We start from the raw sequence: 10,530 nt of genomic DNA, 5'->3' as shown, positions 1-10,530 counted from the left end.
AGCTTTGGAAAATACCTCTTTTCCAAACCAGGGTGAGCTCAATTTCATACAATCATAGAATCATTTAGGTTGGAAAAGACCCTTAAGATCACTGAGTCCAACCGCTAACCTAGCACTGCCAAGTCCACCACTAAACCATATCCCTAACTGCCACCTCTGCACGTCTTTTAAATACTCCAGGGATGGTGACTCAACCACTTCTCTAGACAGCCTGTTCCAAGGCTTTGCAACCCTTTCAGTGAAGAATTTTTTCCTAATATCCAATCTAAACCTCCCCGGCACAACTTGAGGCTGTTTCTTATCATCCTACCTCTTGTTACATCAGAAAAGAGACCAACACCCAGCTCGCTACAACCTCCTATCAAGAAGTTGTAGAGAGCAATAAGGTCGACCCTGATATTCCTTTTCTCCAGACTAAACAACCCCAGTTCCCTCAGCCACTCCTCATCAGACTTGTGCTCTAGACCCTTCACCAGCTTCGTTGCCCTTCTCTGGATATGCTCCAGCACCTCAATATCTGTCTTGTAGTGTGGGGCCCAAACTTCAACACAGTATTTGAGGTGCAGCCTCACCAGTGCCAAGTACAGGGGGACGATTGCTTCCCTAGTCCTGCTGGCCACACTATTTCTCATACAAGCCAGGATGCTATTGGTTTTCTTGGCAACCTAGGCAGACTGCTGGCTCACATTCATCTGGCTGTCAACCAACAGCAACAGGTCATTTTTCTCCCAGGCAGCTTTCCAGCCACTCTTCTCCAAGCCTGTAGCATTGTATGGAGTTGTTGTGACCTGTGGCATACAAGGCATGGACTTTGCAAGGATGGTGAAGCAAAGACCTTTATTGTTAGTTAGTTACAGCTTTTATAAGTAAATACTCTGTATATGTGCTGCCAAAAGTTTTGTTATTGGTCAAACTCTACTGTCCACATGCCCAGCTGCTGTTCACTATAGGCTACTCTCTGCTGTTCATGCTGTTTCCTTATCTTCTAGAGGTGAGATCACATTCCTCCTTTGTTTCTGTCTCACCCGGGTTTCTTCTCATACTCCCTCAAAGTTATTTACCTCTTTGCTGCAGGATTACAGCTGCACATAGTCAAAGCAAGGCCACAGCTGCACATTATCAATGTCAACCAACCCACTACTTCTGTTCCCTACAGTGACTCAAGTGCAGGACCCAGTACTTGCCCTTGTTGAACCTCATACCATTACCCTTGGCCTATCAATCCAGCCTGTCCAGATCCCTCTGCAGAGCCTTCCTACCCTCAAGGAGATCAACACCCCCCCAACGTGGTGTTAACTGCAAACTTACTGAGGGTGCACTCAATCCCCTTGTCCAAATCATTGATAAAGATATTAAACAGAACTGGCCCCAATACTGAGCCCTGGGGAACACCACTTGTGACCAGTTGCCAGCTGGATATAACTGCATTCACCACCACTCTTTGAGTTCAGCCATCCAGCCAGGTTTTTTGCCCAGCAAAGAGTGTGCCTGTCCAAGCCATGAGTAGCTAGTTTTTCCAGGAGAATGCTGTGGGAGATGGTGTCAAAGGCTTTAGTAAGGTCCAGGTAGACAACATCCACAGTCTTTCCGTCATCAGAGGGTCACCTTGTCATCAAAGGAGACATCTATCTGGACTTGTGCAAAGCATTTGACACTGTCTCCCATGACATCCTTGTCTCTAAACTGGAGAGACATGGATTTGATGGATGGACGACTCAGTGGATAAGGAATTGGCTGGATGTTCACACTCAAAGAGTTGTGGTCAATGGCTCAATGTCCAAGTGGAGACCAGTGATGAGGGGCATTCCTCTGTACTGGGACTGGTGCTGTTCAATATCCTTGTTGGCAACATGGACACTGGGATTGAGTCCACCCTCAGCAAGTTTGCAAATGGCACCAAGTTGTGTGGTGTGATCAACATGCTGGACGGGAGGGATGCCATCCAGAGGGACCTTGACAGGCTTGAGACATGGGCCCGTGTGAATCTCATGAAGTTCAACAAGGGCAAGTGTAAGCTCCTGCATATGGGTTGGGGCAATCCCAAGCACAAATACAGGCTAGGCAGAGAGTGGATTTAGAATAGCCCTAAGGAGAAAGACTTGGGGGTGTTGGTGGATGAGAAGCTCCACATGTGTTGGCAATGTGCACTTGCAGCCCAGAAAGTCAACTACATCCTGGGCTGCATCAAAAGAAGCGTGGACAGCAGGTCGAGGGAGGGGATTCTCCCCCTCTGCTCTGGTGAGACCCTACCTGGAGTAGTGTGTTCAGCTCTGGGGCCCTGTGGTGGTTCAACCCTGGCCAGCAACCAAGCACCATGCAGCCACTTGATCACTCCCCCTCGCCCAGGGGGATGGGGAGGAGAATCAGAAAGGAATGTAAAACTCTAGGGTTGATATAAGAACAATTTAATAGCTAAAGCAAAAGCCATGCATGCAAGCAAAGCAAAGCAAGGAATTAATTCACTACTTCCCATGGGCAGGCAGCTGTTCGGCCATCTTCAAGAAAGCAGGGCTCCATCACGCATAATGGTTACTTGGGAAAACAAACGCCATAATGCCATATGTCCCCCCCTTCCTTCTTCTTCCCCCAGTTTATGTAATCAGCATTACATCCCATGATATAGAATACCTCTTTGACTAGTTTGGGTCACCTGTCCTGGCTGTCCCCCCTCCCAATTTCCTGTGCCTCTCCATCCCTCTAGCTGACAGGGCCCGAGAAACTGAAAAGTCCTTGATTTAGTATAAACATCACCTAGCAACAACTAAAAACATCAGTGTGCTATCAACATTGTTCTCACACCAAATCCAAAACAGCACTGTACTAGCTACTAAGAAGAAAACTAACTCTATCCCAGCTGAAACCAGGACAGGCCCCCAACATAAGAAGGACATGGATCTGTTGAAGCAGGTCCAGAGGAGGGCCACGAAGATGATCAGAGGGATGGAATATATCTCCTATGAAGACAGGCTGAGAGAGTTGGGGTTGTCCAGCGTGGAGAAGAGAAGGCTCTGGGGAGAACTAGGAGCCTCCCAGTACCTAAAAAGGGCCAACAAGAAAGCTGGAGAGGGACATTTTACAAGGGTATGTAGTGATAGGACAAGGGAGAATGGTTTTAAACTGAAAGAGGGTAGATTTAGATTATATATTAGGAAGAAATTCTTTACTGTGAGGGTGGTGAGACTGGAACAGGTTGCACAGGGAAACTGTGGATACCCCATCCCTGGAAGTGTTCAAGGTCAGGTTGGATGGGGTTTTGAGTAACCTTTCTAGTGGGAGGTGTCCTTGCCCATGGCGGGGGTGTTTGAACTAGATGATCTTTAAGGTTCCTTCCAATCCAAACCGTTCTATGATTCAATGTTTCCATGACTGCAACTATATCATAGTTTTCCAGCTGAACAATGGCTTTCAGCTCATCCTTTTTGTTGCCTGTGCTGCACACTGGTGTAGATTAACTTTAGTTGGGCTGTTGAACTCACCACTTTTTTTGGGGTGTATTGGGTCTGGCTGAGCCTAACAGAAGCCCACATACTGCTGTGCTTGTATTGGTAGCTAGAAAGGTGGTGATAACACACCAGTGCTTTGGCTACTGCTGAGCATTGCTCCCACAGTATCAAGACTGTCTCTCCAAACTTCCCCCCACGTCACCAGTAGGCTGGGGGTGGGCAAGATCTTGGGAGGGGACTTAGCCAGGACAGCTGACCCAAAGTGACCAAAGGTATATTCCATACCATATAATGTCTGCTCAGATATAAAAAGCTAAGAAAAAGGAGGAGGAAAGGGGGGCATTCATTATTTATGACATTTGTCTTCTGGAGCAGCCACTACACGTACTGAAGCCCTGCTTCCTGGGAAGTGGCTGGTCATCACCTGCTGATGGAAAGTAGAGAATAACATCTTTTGTTTCCCTTCACTTCTGTGCGTGTGACCTTTTACTATTGTTTTCATTAAACTCCCTTTATCTTGACCCACAAGGATTTTTTTCATCTTATTCTCCCCCACATACACACAATTTTCTGCTGAGGAGGAAAGTGATATAGTGACTTGGTGGGCACCTGGCATCCAGCCAAGGTCAACCCACCACAGGGTGAGAAGCCCTAATTCCTATGTGACTGTTCTCAGGTGCTTCTGTGGTTTCTAAGACATCAATAACCCTTGTGTCTTTGCTGCCACATGGATCTCCATCCTTTACCTCCACTGGTACTGACGTACAGAATTAAACTCTATAACTCAAAAGTTATAAAGTAGGTATGTTTATTGCGCTCAGATGCACAGGGGATCGCTCCTCCACAAGCGTGCATGCCCAAAGTGATGAACCATCTCACATTTATACAATAAAACAAATGAATATTCAATTAACGCCTATACATATTCGTTACCTAAACCCACTTACTCTGGCTTCGTATGTTAATTAGCTTATCAGTCCTGTGCCTGGAATGTGGTGGTCTTGCAGGTTTGTAGGTGATTCATGTTCTTGTGACAATCCGATCTTCTTCAGCAAGGAGACTTAGCACTCCCTCCCTCTAGATAGCATTGGAATATCTTTCATCCTTTTCTCATCCTTTTTTAAAATAGCCCCTTTGTTAGGGGAAGAAGGGCAGGCGTCTCCTCAAAACTGTAGTCGTCTCCTCAAGGCTGTGTGCCTATGTGACCATACACCGCACCCATGACTAGTCACCATACCCGCATTCCTTGAGCGGACACATACAATCACAATCGATGTCCATTGTCCCTATTTCACACTATTTCTCCATATCAATCCCCCCTTTTCTATCAAACTAAGTAAATTCTTTTACTTAAGCAGTCTTCCCGAATGATATAAAGCATCATACATAAGTGTTACCCTTTTAAACATTCTCCAAACCCACAAATATAACATAATGGTTAGTATTAAGGAAATTCCTATACTGATCAATAAGATCACAATGGGGTGTACCATAGCGTTAAGAATTCCTGTTGCAGAAGGTGACCAGCCAAAGAGAGTATCCCACCAATTATGGTTTCCATCAGGAAATCATTTACATATTCATTACAATTCCGGGAATTCATTTATATATTTTGCTCCTGCGCAATGTCTTTGAGGAGTGGTCGTCTGGGGGTCTTCAGGATGAAGATCAGGAGTCTTCCTCCAGTGAACCTTTTTTACTTTTTTGTTTCTGCGCAGACTCTGTTCCTCGATAGACTAATGAGCATGATTCAAATTCCTTGTTTAGGTAGCATTATATACACAACAGAAACTTAGGACCAGATGGCCCTTATAAAGACAACGAATCCAAGGACCTTGTGTCTAGTACATCCGTGGTGCTGACACTTAAGGGTCTTGGTGTATTCATCATGTTGACAATAAGCGTCCTTGAACACCTCCCAACTTTGGATAATTATATATAAGCACATCATTTTCTAAAAAAGTAGTGTACCATTCATCACTCATGGTACGTAGCTCATTATTCAATCCCCCCTGTTCTAAAAACTATCATTATGCTCTCTGATCATTCTTCGACAGCACCAAACAGAACACTGAAGTAATAAGGAGTATGTAATTGCCAATCTATGCCCAATACTGTACTCACTTGTTGTACTATTTTGGCACAAAAGTGTGAGTCTCTATTGGAAGAGATTGTTGCTGGAACCCCAAAGCAGGGGATAATCTCATTTAACAATCCCTTTGTTACCTCTCTTGCTTTATTTGTTCTACAAGGAAAGGTTTTTGGCCAACCTGAAAACATATCAGACATAACTAATAAATATTGGTACCCCCCTTTTCTTGGGAGTTTGGAAAATCAGCTTGCCACTGTTGTCCTGGATAATTTCATCCACTAAAGTTCCCTAGTTTTATTTTATTTGCTGTATTGGGATTATTGCGTAAACACATTTCACATTGCTGAGTCACCCGTTTTATTACAGTAGACAAGTTTCCCCCTATCAATTTCTGATTTAGACTTTTATATAAAGTATCAGCTCCCCAATGCTTCTTATTAAATATAGGGCTGTGGTCCATATTAAATTGGATGGTACCATAATACGACCATCCCTTAAATAAGTCCACTTATTTATTTTTATTTTATCATTCATGTCCTGAATTACCTTTAAGTTTTCTTTAGAATAGTTTGGCTCCTGATCTGTACTTACAGTTTGGACTTTATCGTCTGGTATTAAGGATAATTCCTCTTTTCCTACCTCCTCTGTTACTCGTCTGGCCTCATGGTTGGCCAGGCGGTTTCCAATTTCCAAATCAGTGCCCCAGTGTGTCATCTTATGTTCTTCCTTCCTGGATGACCCTCTTATAACAGAGGGGGCCATTCCTCACACCAAGGTCTGGCATGGCATATGTTCCCACCGCTCAACGCCTACTGGGTTGCAGCCAACAGCGGAGCTCAAGATTCTTCTTGGTGGCAAACACAGAGGCCAACACAGTCTTGCCCTTGACTATGGTAGGAGGCACCTGACCAACCTTATTCCTTGTACTTCGTTGTCAATGCAGAGTTTCATCTGCACATCCCATAACAAGTCACTGTCATGGCAAAACACACAGATTTACATGAGTAGATCTACTACAGAGTGTATTTTATTTCACTTTTTCTGCCAATATCCCCCACAGCCTTGCTGACCAAGGGATATTGTTTTTATCTGAACTGAGCAAGCCTCCCCCTTATCATTTTACTGTAACAGGTAAAGCATTTTTCACCTTTCCTGGAATTTATTTTCAGATACACCTGGTTAAAAATTTCTTTTACTTCAGGGAGGTCCTCTTTTCCTCTTTTCTGTTGAATTAATGATAAGCTCAATATTTCAATTACTTGATCATTTTTAACTTTTAGTTTCATTTCTCCTTCTTTAAACGTCTAGATGTTCTAATAAATCTCATCCCAACAAAGATTTTGGTGAATTTGGCCTTCTTATTTGTTTTCTTAGTTTGTACTTTAAAGGTTTCAGGATGTTTTCCTGGTGGCCAGCAGCTCCCACAACTGTAACAATTTTTTTTATTTTATTTTATTTTTTTTTTACTGAAGTTTAACAAATAAGTTGGTTTTGTATTCACTAAAATTCCACCTCATACCCATTCCCTGCCCTAAAGGGGCCTTTACCGGTCCTGTTGCACTGCAAATGCTGCAGCAATTGGGGTGACATTGTCAAGTCCTTCTGCTCAATTGTCAGCAACAGCAACCCCCTCCTCCTCACCAGCAGAAGGGTTCGGGGCAGGAGATGCTCTTCCTGCTCTGCAGGTTACACAAGCCTGCCTCTGCAACAGCACTTCTGTTTTAACTCCTTCTTACCCTGAATGCAAATCTGCTACTTGTTGCTTTAATTCTGTGTTCTTACATATCATGCCTTTGCAGGCAAACAGAAAACCTCCTGCCATGCATCCCAGCACGATTCAGTCGCACCTTCGAGGGGTTACGGGGGTTTGTACAGACTCACTCCAATACTTCAACACTTTCACAAGGTCTCTGATTCTCCACACACACACACACCCGCCTCAGGTTTTACATACATCAGTACAAGTTTTTATATCTTTAACATGTTTCATTCTGGTTGCTCCACAGAAGGAACCGGAACCTGAGCTTTTAAACACAAAAATTTCAACAGGAACATCTTTCTAGTTTAGGTCTTAGTTTTTTTTCCTATCCTTTTCTAGAGCCATAATCAAAGATCAGGTGATGTTAATCCCTCACTCTTTCTAGTGCTAGTACCATAGGATCCCAAGGAGGTACTAATCCACAGTCCTTTTGCCACTCAGGTTTGTCCTGGAGGACGAAGAACATGTCTGCATATGATACTTTGTCCAATTTTCCTTCTCTTCTCAGAAACAACATTAATTGCAGGAGAGTGTTATAATCTAACGTTCCTCCCTCCTGAGGCCATTTCGCATCACTCTCCAATTTATACAAAGGCCGCCACTGATTACAATATTTATCCAATTTCCTTCTATTTTCCGTACCACCCTGTCCTACGATATCCCTCCAATGTTTTAATATACAACCCAAGGGCGATTTTTCACAGGGCTTACTCCTTCCATTTCCTATTTCGCAATTTGAATTACTTTGGTTTTATCCAGCTGCCTTAGCCACCTGATATGGAGAAATAGTGTGAAATGGGGACAATGGACATCGACTGTGATTGTATATGTCCGCTCAAGGAATGCGGGTATGGTGACTAGTCATGGGTGCGGTGTCTGGTCACATAGGCACACAGCCTTGAGGAGACGACTACAGTTTTGAGGAGACACCTGCCCTTCTTCCCCTAACAAAGGGGCTATTTTAAAAAAGGATGAGAAAAGGATGAAAGATATTCCAATGCTATCTAGAGGGAGGGAGTGCTAAGTCTCCTTGCTGAAGAAGATCGGATTGTCACAAGAACATGAATCACCTACAAACCTGCAAGACCACCACATTCCAGGCACAGGACTGATAAGCTAATTAACATACGAAGCCAGAGTAAGTGGGTTTAGGTAACGAATATGTATAGGCGTTAATTGAATATTCATTTGTTTTATTGTATAAATGTGAGATGGTTCATCACTTTGGGCATGCACGCTTGTGGAGGAGCGATCCCCTGTGCATCTGCGCGCAATAAACATACCTACTTAAACATACCTACTTTATAACTTTCGAGTTATAGAGTCTAATTCCGTACGTCAGAGAGAGGATAGGGAAACCTTTGTATCATGTGTCCTGTCTGCCTGTTGGGCCTGTCTTCAGGGAAGGTAGAGTGCAATTCCAGTATCTCTCTTGTACTCCCTGATACTCCTCAGCCTAGTCACCTCCTCCTGAAGCTCTGTCACTAAGCAGAGGAATTGCTCTACCTGGGTGTGCTTTCCACAGGTGTGCTCACTACTGCTGTCTGGTACTGGCATATGAGCAGAGCAAAGCCTGCAGCCTGGCACCTGGGTAGCAGCATGTTCCCACTGGACCTATGTCTGGGCAGCTGAATCAGTCCCGGTGGGTGCAGAGTTAGAGTGGACATAGCCTGCAGGAGGGGGCCTGTAAATCAGAACCATAAGTAACAATCAGTTAGCTGAATGTGCCCGAGCTTGTAGACCACAAAGGAGGACAAGGAATGTGAAGAGATAACAATCAATCGGATGAGTCATGCCGAGAAAAGATAAGGGAATGAGGAACAGATGGCGCCAAGGAGAAGTAACACCTTGCTGTTAATTGATGACTGTAAAAACTTACTTAAAGTTGTGAGAAACTATGGACTAGGGTATTGTTTATTAAGATTTATGTTAAGCCCAATGTAAAGGTCAGACAGTGTGAGAAACTATGGACTAGGGTATTGTTTATAAAGATTTATGTTAGGCCCAATGTAAAGGTCAGACAGCAAAAGATATAAACAGCCACAAGATACCGCTTGTGCAAGATAAGATAACCACCAGATGTCCAGGAACCTACAGAAACAGGACAAACTACCCCATATAAGGACATATGAGTGAGGGGTCAACTATGGGACAAAGGAGGAAGACTTCTTACTTCGGCCTCAACGACCACCAGAAGGCAGAAAACGACCCCCTAACAACAACTGAAGCATGCGCAGAGTACCTCCACTACCTCATGAACACGGGAGTAAAGATGTATAAAAAGGGACTGTTTGAACTGCTCAGGACGGCAGTTGGTAGAGCGCAGACTCCCCTGTCGTCCAGCGCTGTTTTTGCTCATATTCTACTTGCTATAATTAATAAAATTTTAATTGGATTATGATCCGTTGTGGTCTCAATTTATAACAAAGTGTCCTTTGTTTGTAGTTAACCAGTCAGGGATTGCCTAGTATGTAATGCTTAGCTTAAAGAAACAATCTGTTTAAAGCGCGCAGCTTCTGAAAACATATATAAACTCGTGATTGCGTACAATAAATCGACATTTTGCTTGCATCAAGCTACGTCCCGTCTCTTCATTCGCCGCAATAGCCTTCTGCTGGGTGGAAATCATTGCTCCTAGATCGAGGCGGCAGAGCTACAGCACCCTAGCTGCCACGCCACGCCATGGTCGCTAACGCTCCCCAGCGGCTTCTTTCATACATGGGGGGTCTTGGCCGCCGTTGCTCCTGGCCCCGCCTAGGTTTCGTCAGCCGCTGTGGCGCGAGCTACGGGCTCCGGACGGCTCTCGGCTCCCCCTGAGTTTTCCCCGGTTTGTGAACCTTCCCCTTTCCTCCCCCTCCCCCCCGTGCACCGCGCTAGAGCACTCTGCTGCCGATCCAGTCGGCACCGGAACTGCCCGCCTCGGCGATCTAGCTTTATTGGGTATCATTTCTGATACAGCTCCTTGAACGTGTACTTACTGAAAATGAGGTGTTTTCTCATGCTGCTGAGGGATACAGAAATGAGAACAAAAGGAAGCCACGGTTACAGGCTGCCCAGAGAGGTTGTGGAGTTGCCTTCTCTAGAGACATTCAAAACCCACACAGAGCCGATTCCGTGCAACTTGCTCTAGGTGAACCTGCTTTAGCAGGGGGTTGGGCTAGGTGATCTCCAGAGGTCCCTTCCAACCCTAACCATTCTGTGATCATGGTAATGTTTTACACCACAAGAGATAAAAG

This window comes from Falco rusticolus, chromosome W (genome assembly GCF_015220075.1).
Source record: "Falco rusticolus isolate bFalRus1 chromosome W, bFalRus1.pri, whole genome shotgun sequence".
Taxonomy (NCBI): Eukaryota; Metazoa; Chordata; class Aves; order Falconiformes; family Falconidae; genus Falco; species Falco rusticolus.
This window is presented reverse-complemented; position numbering follows the sequence as displayed.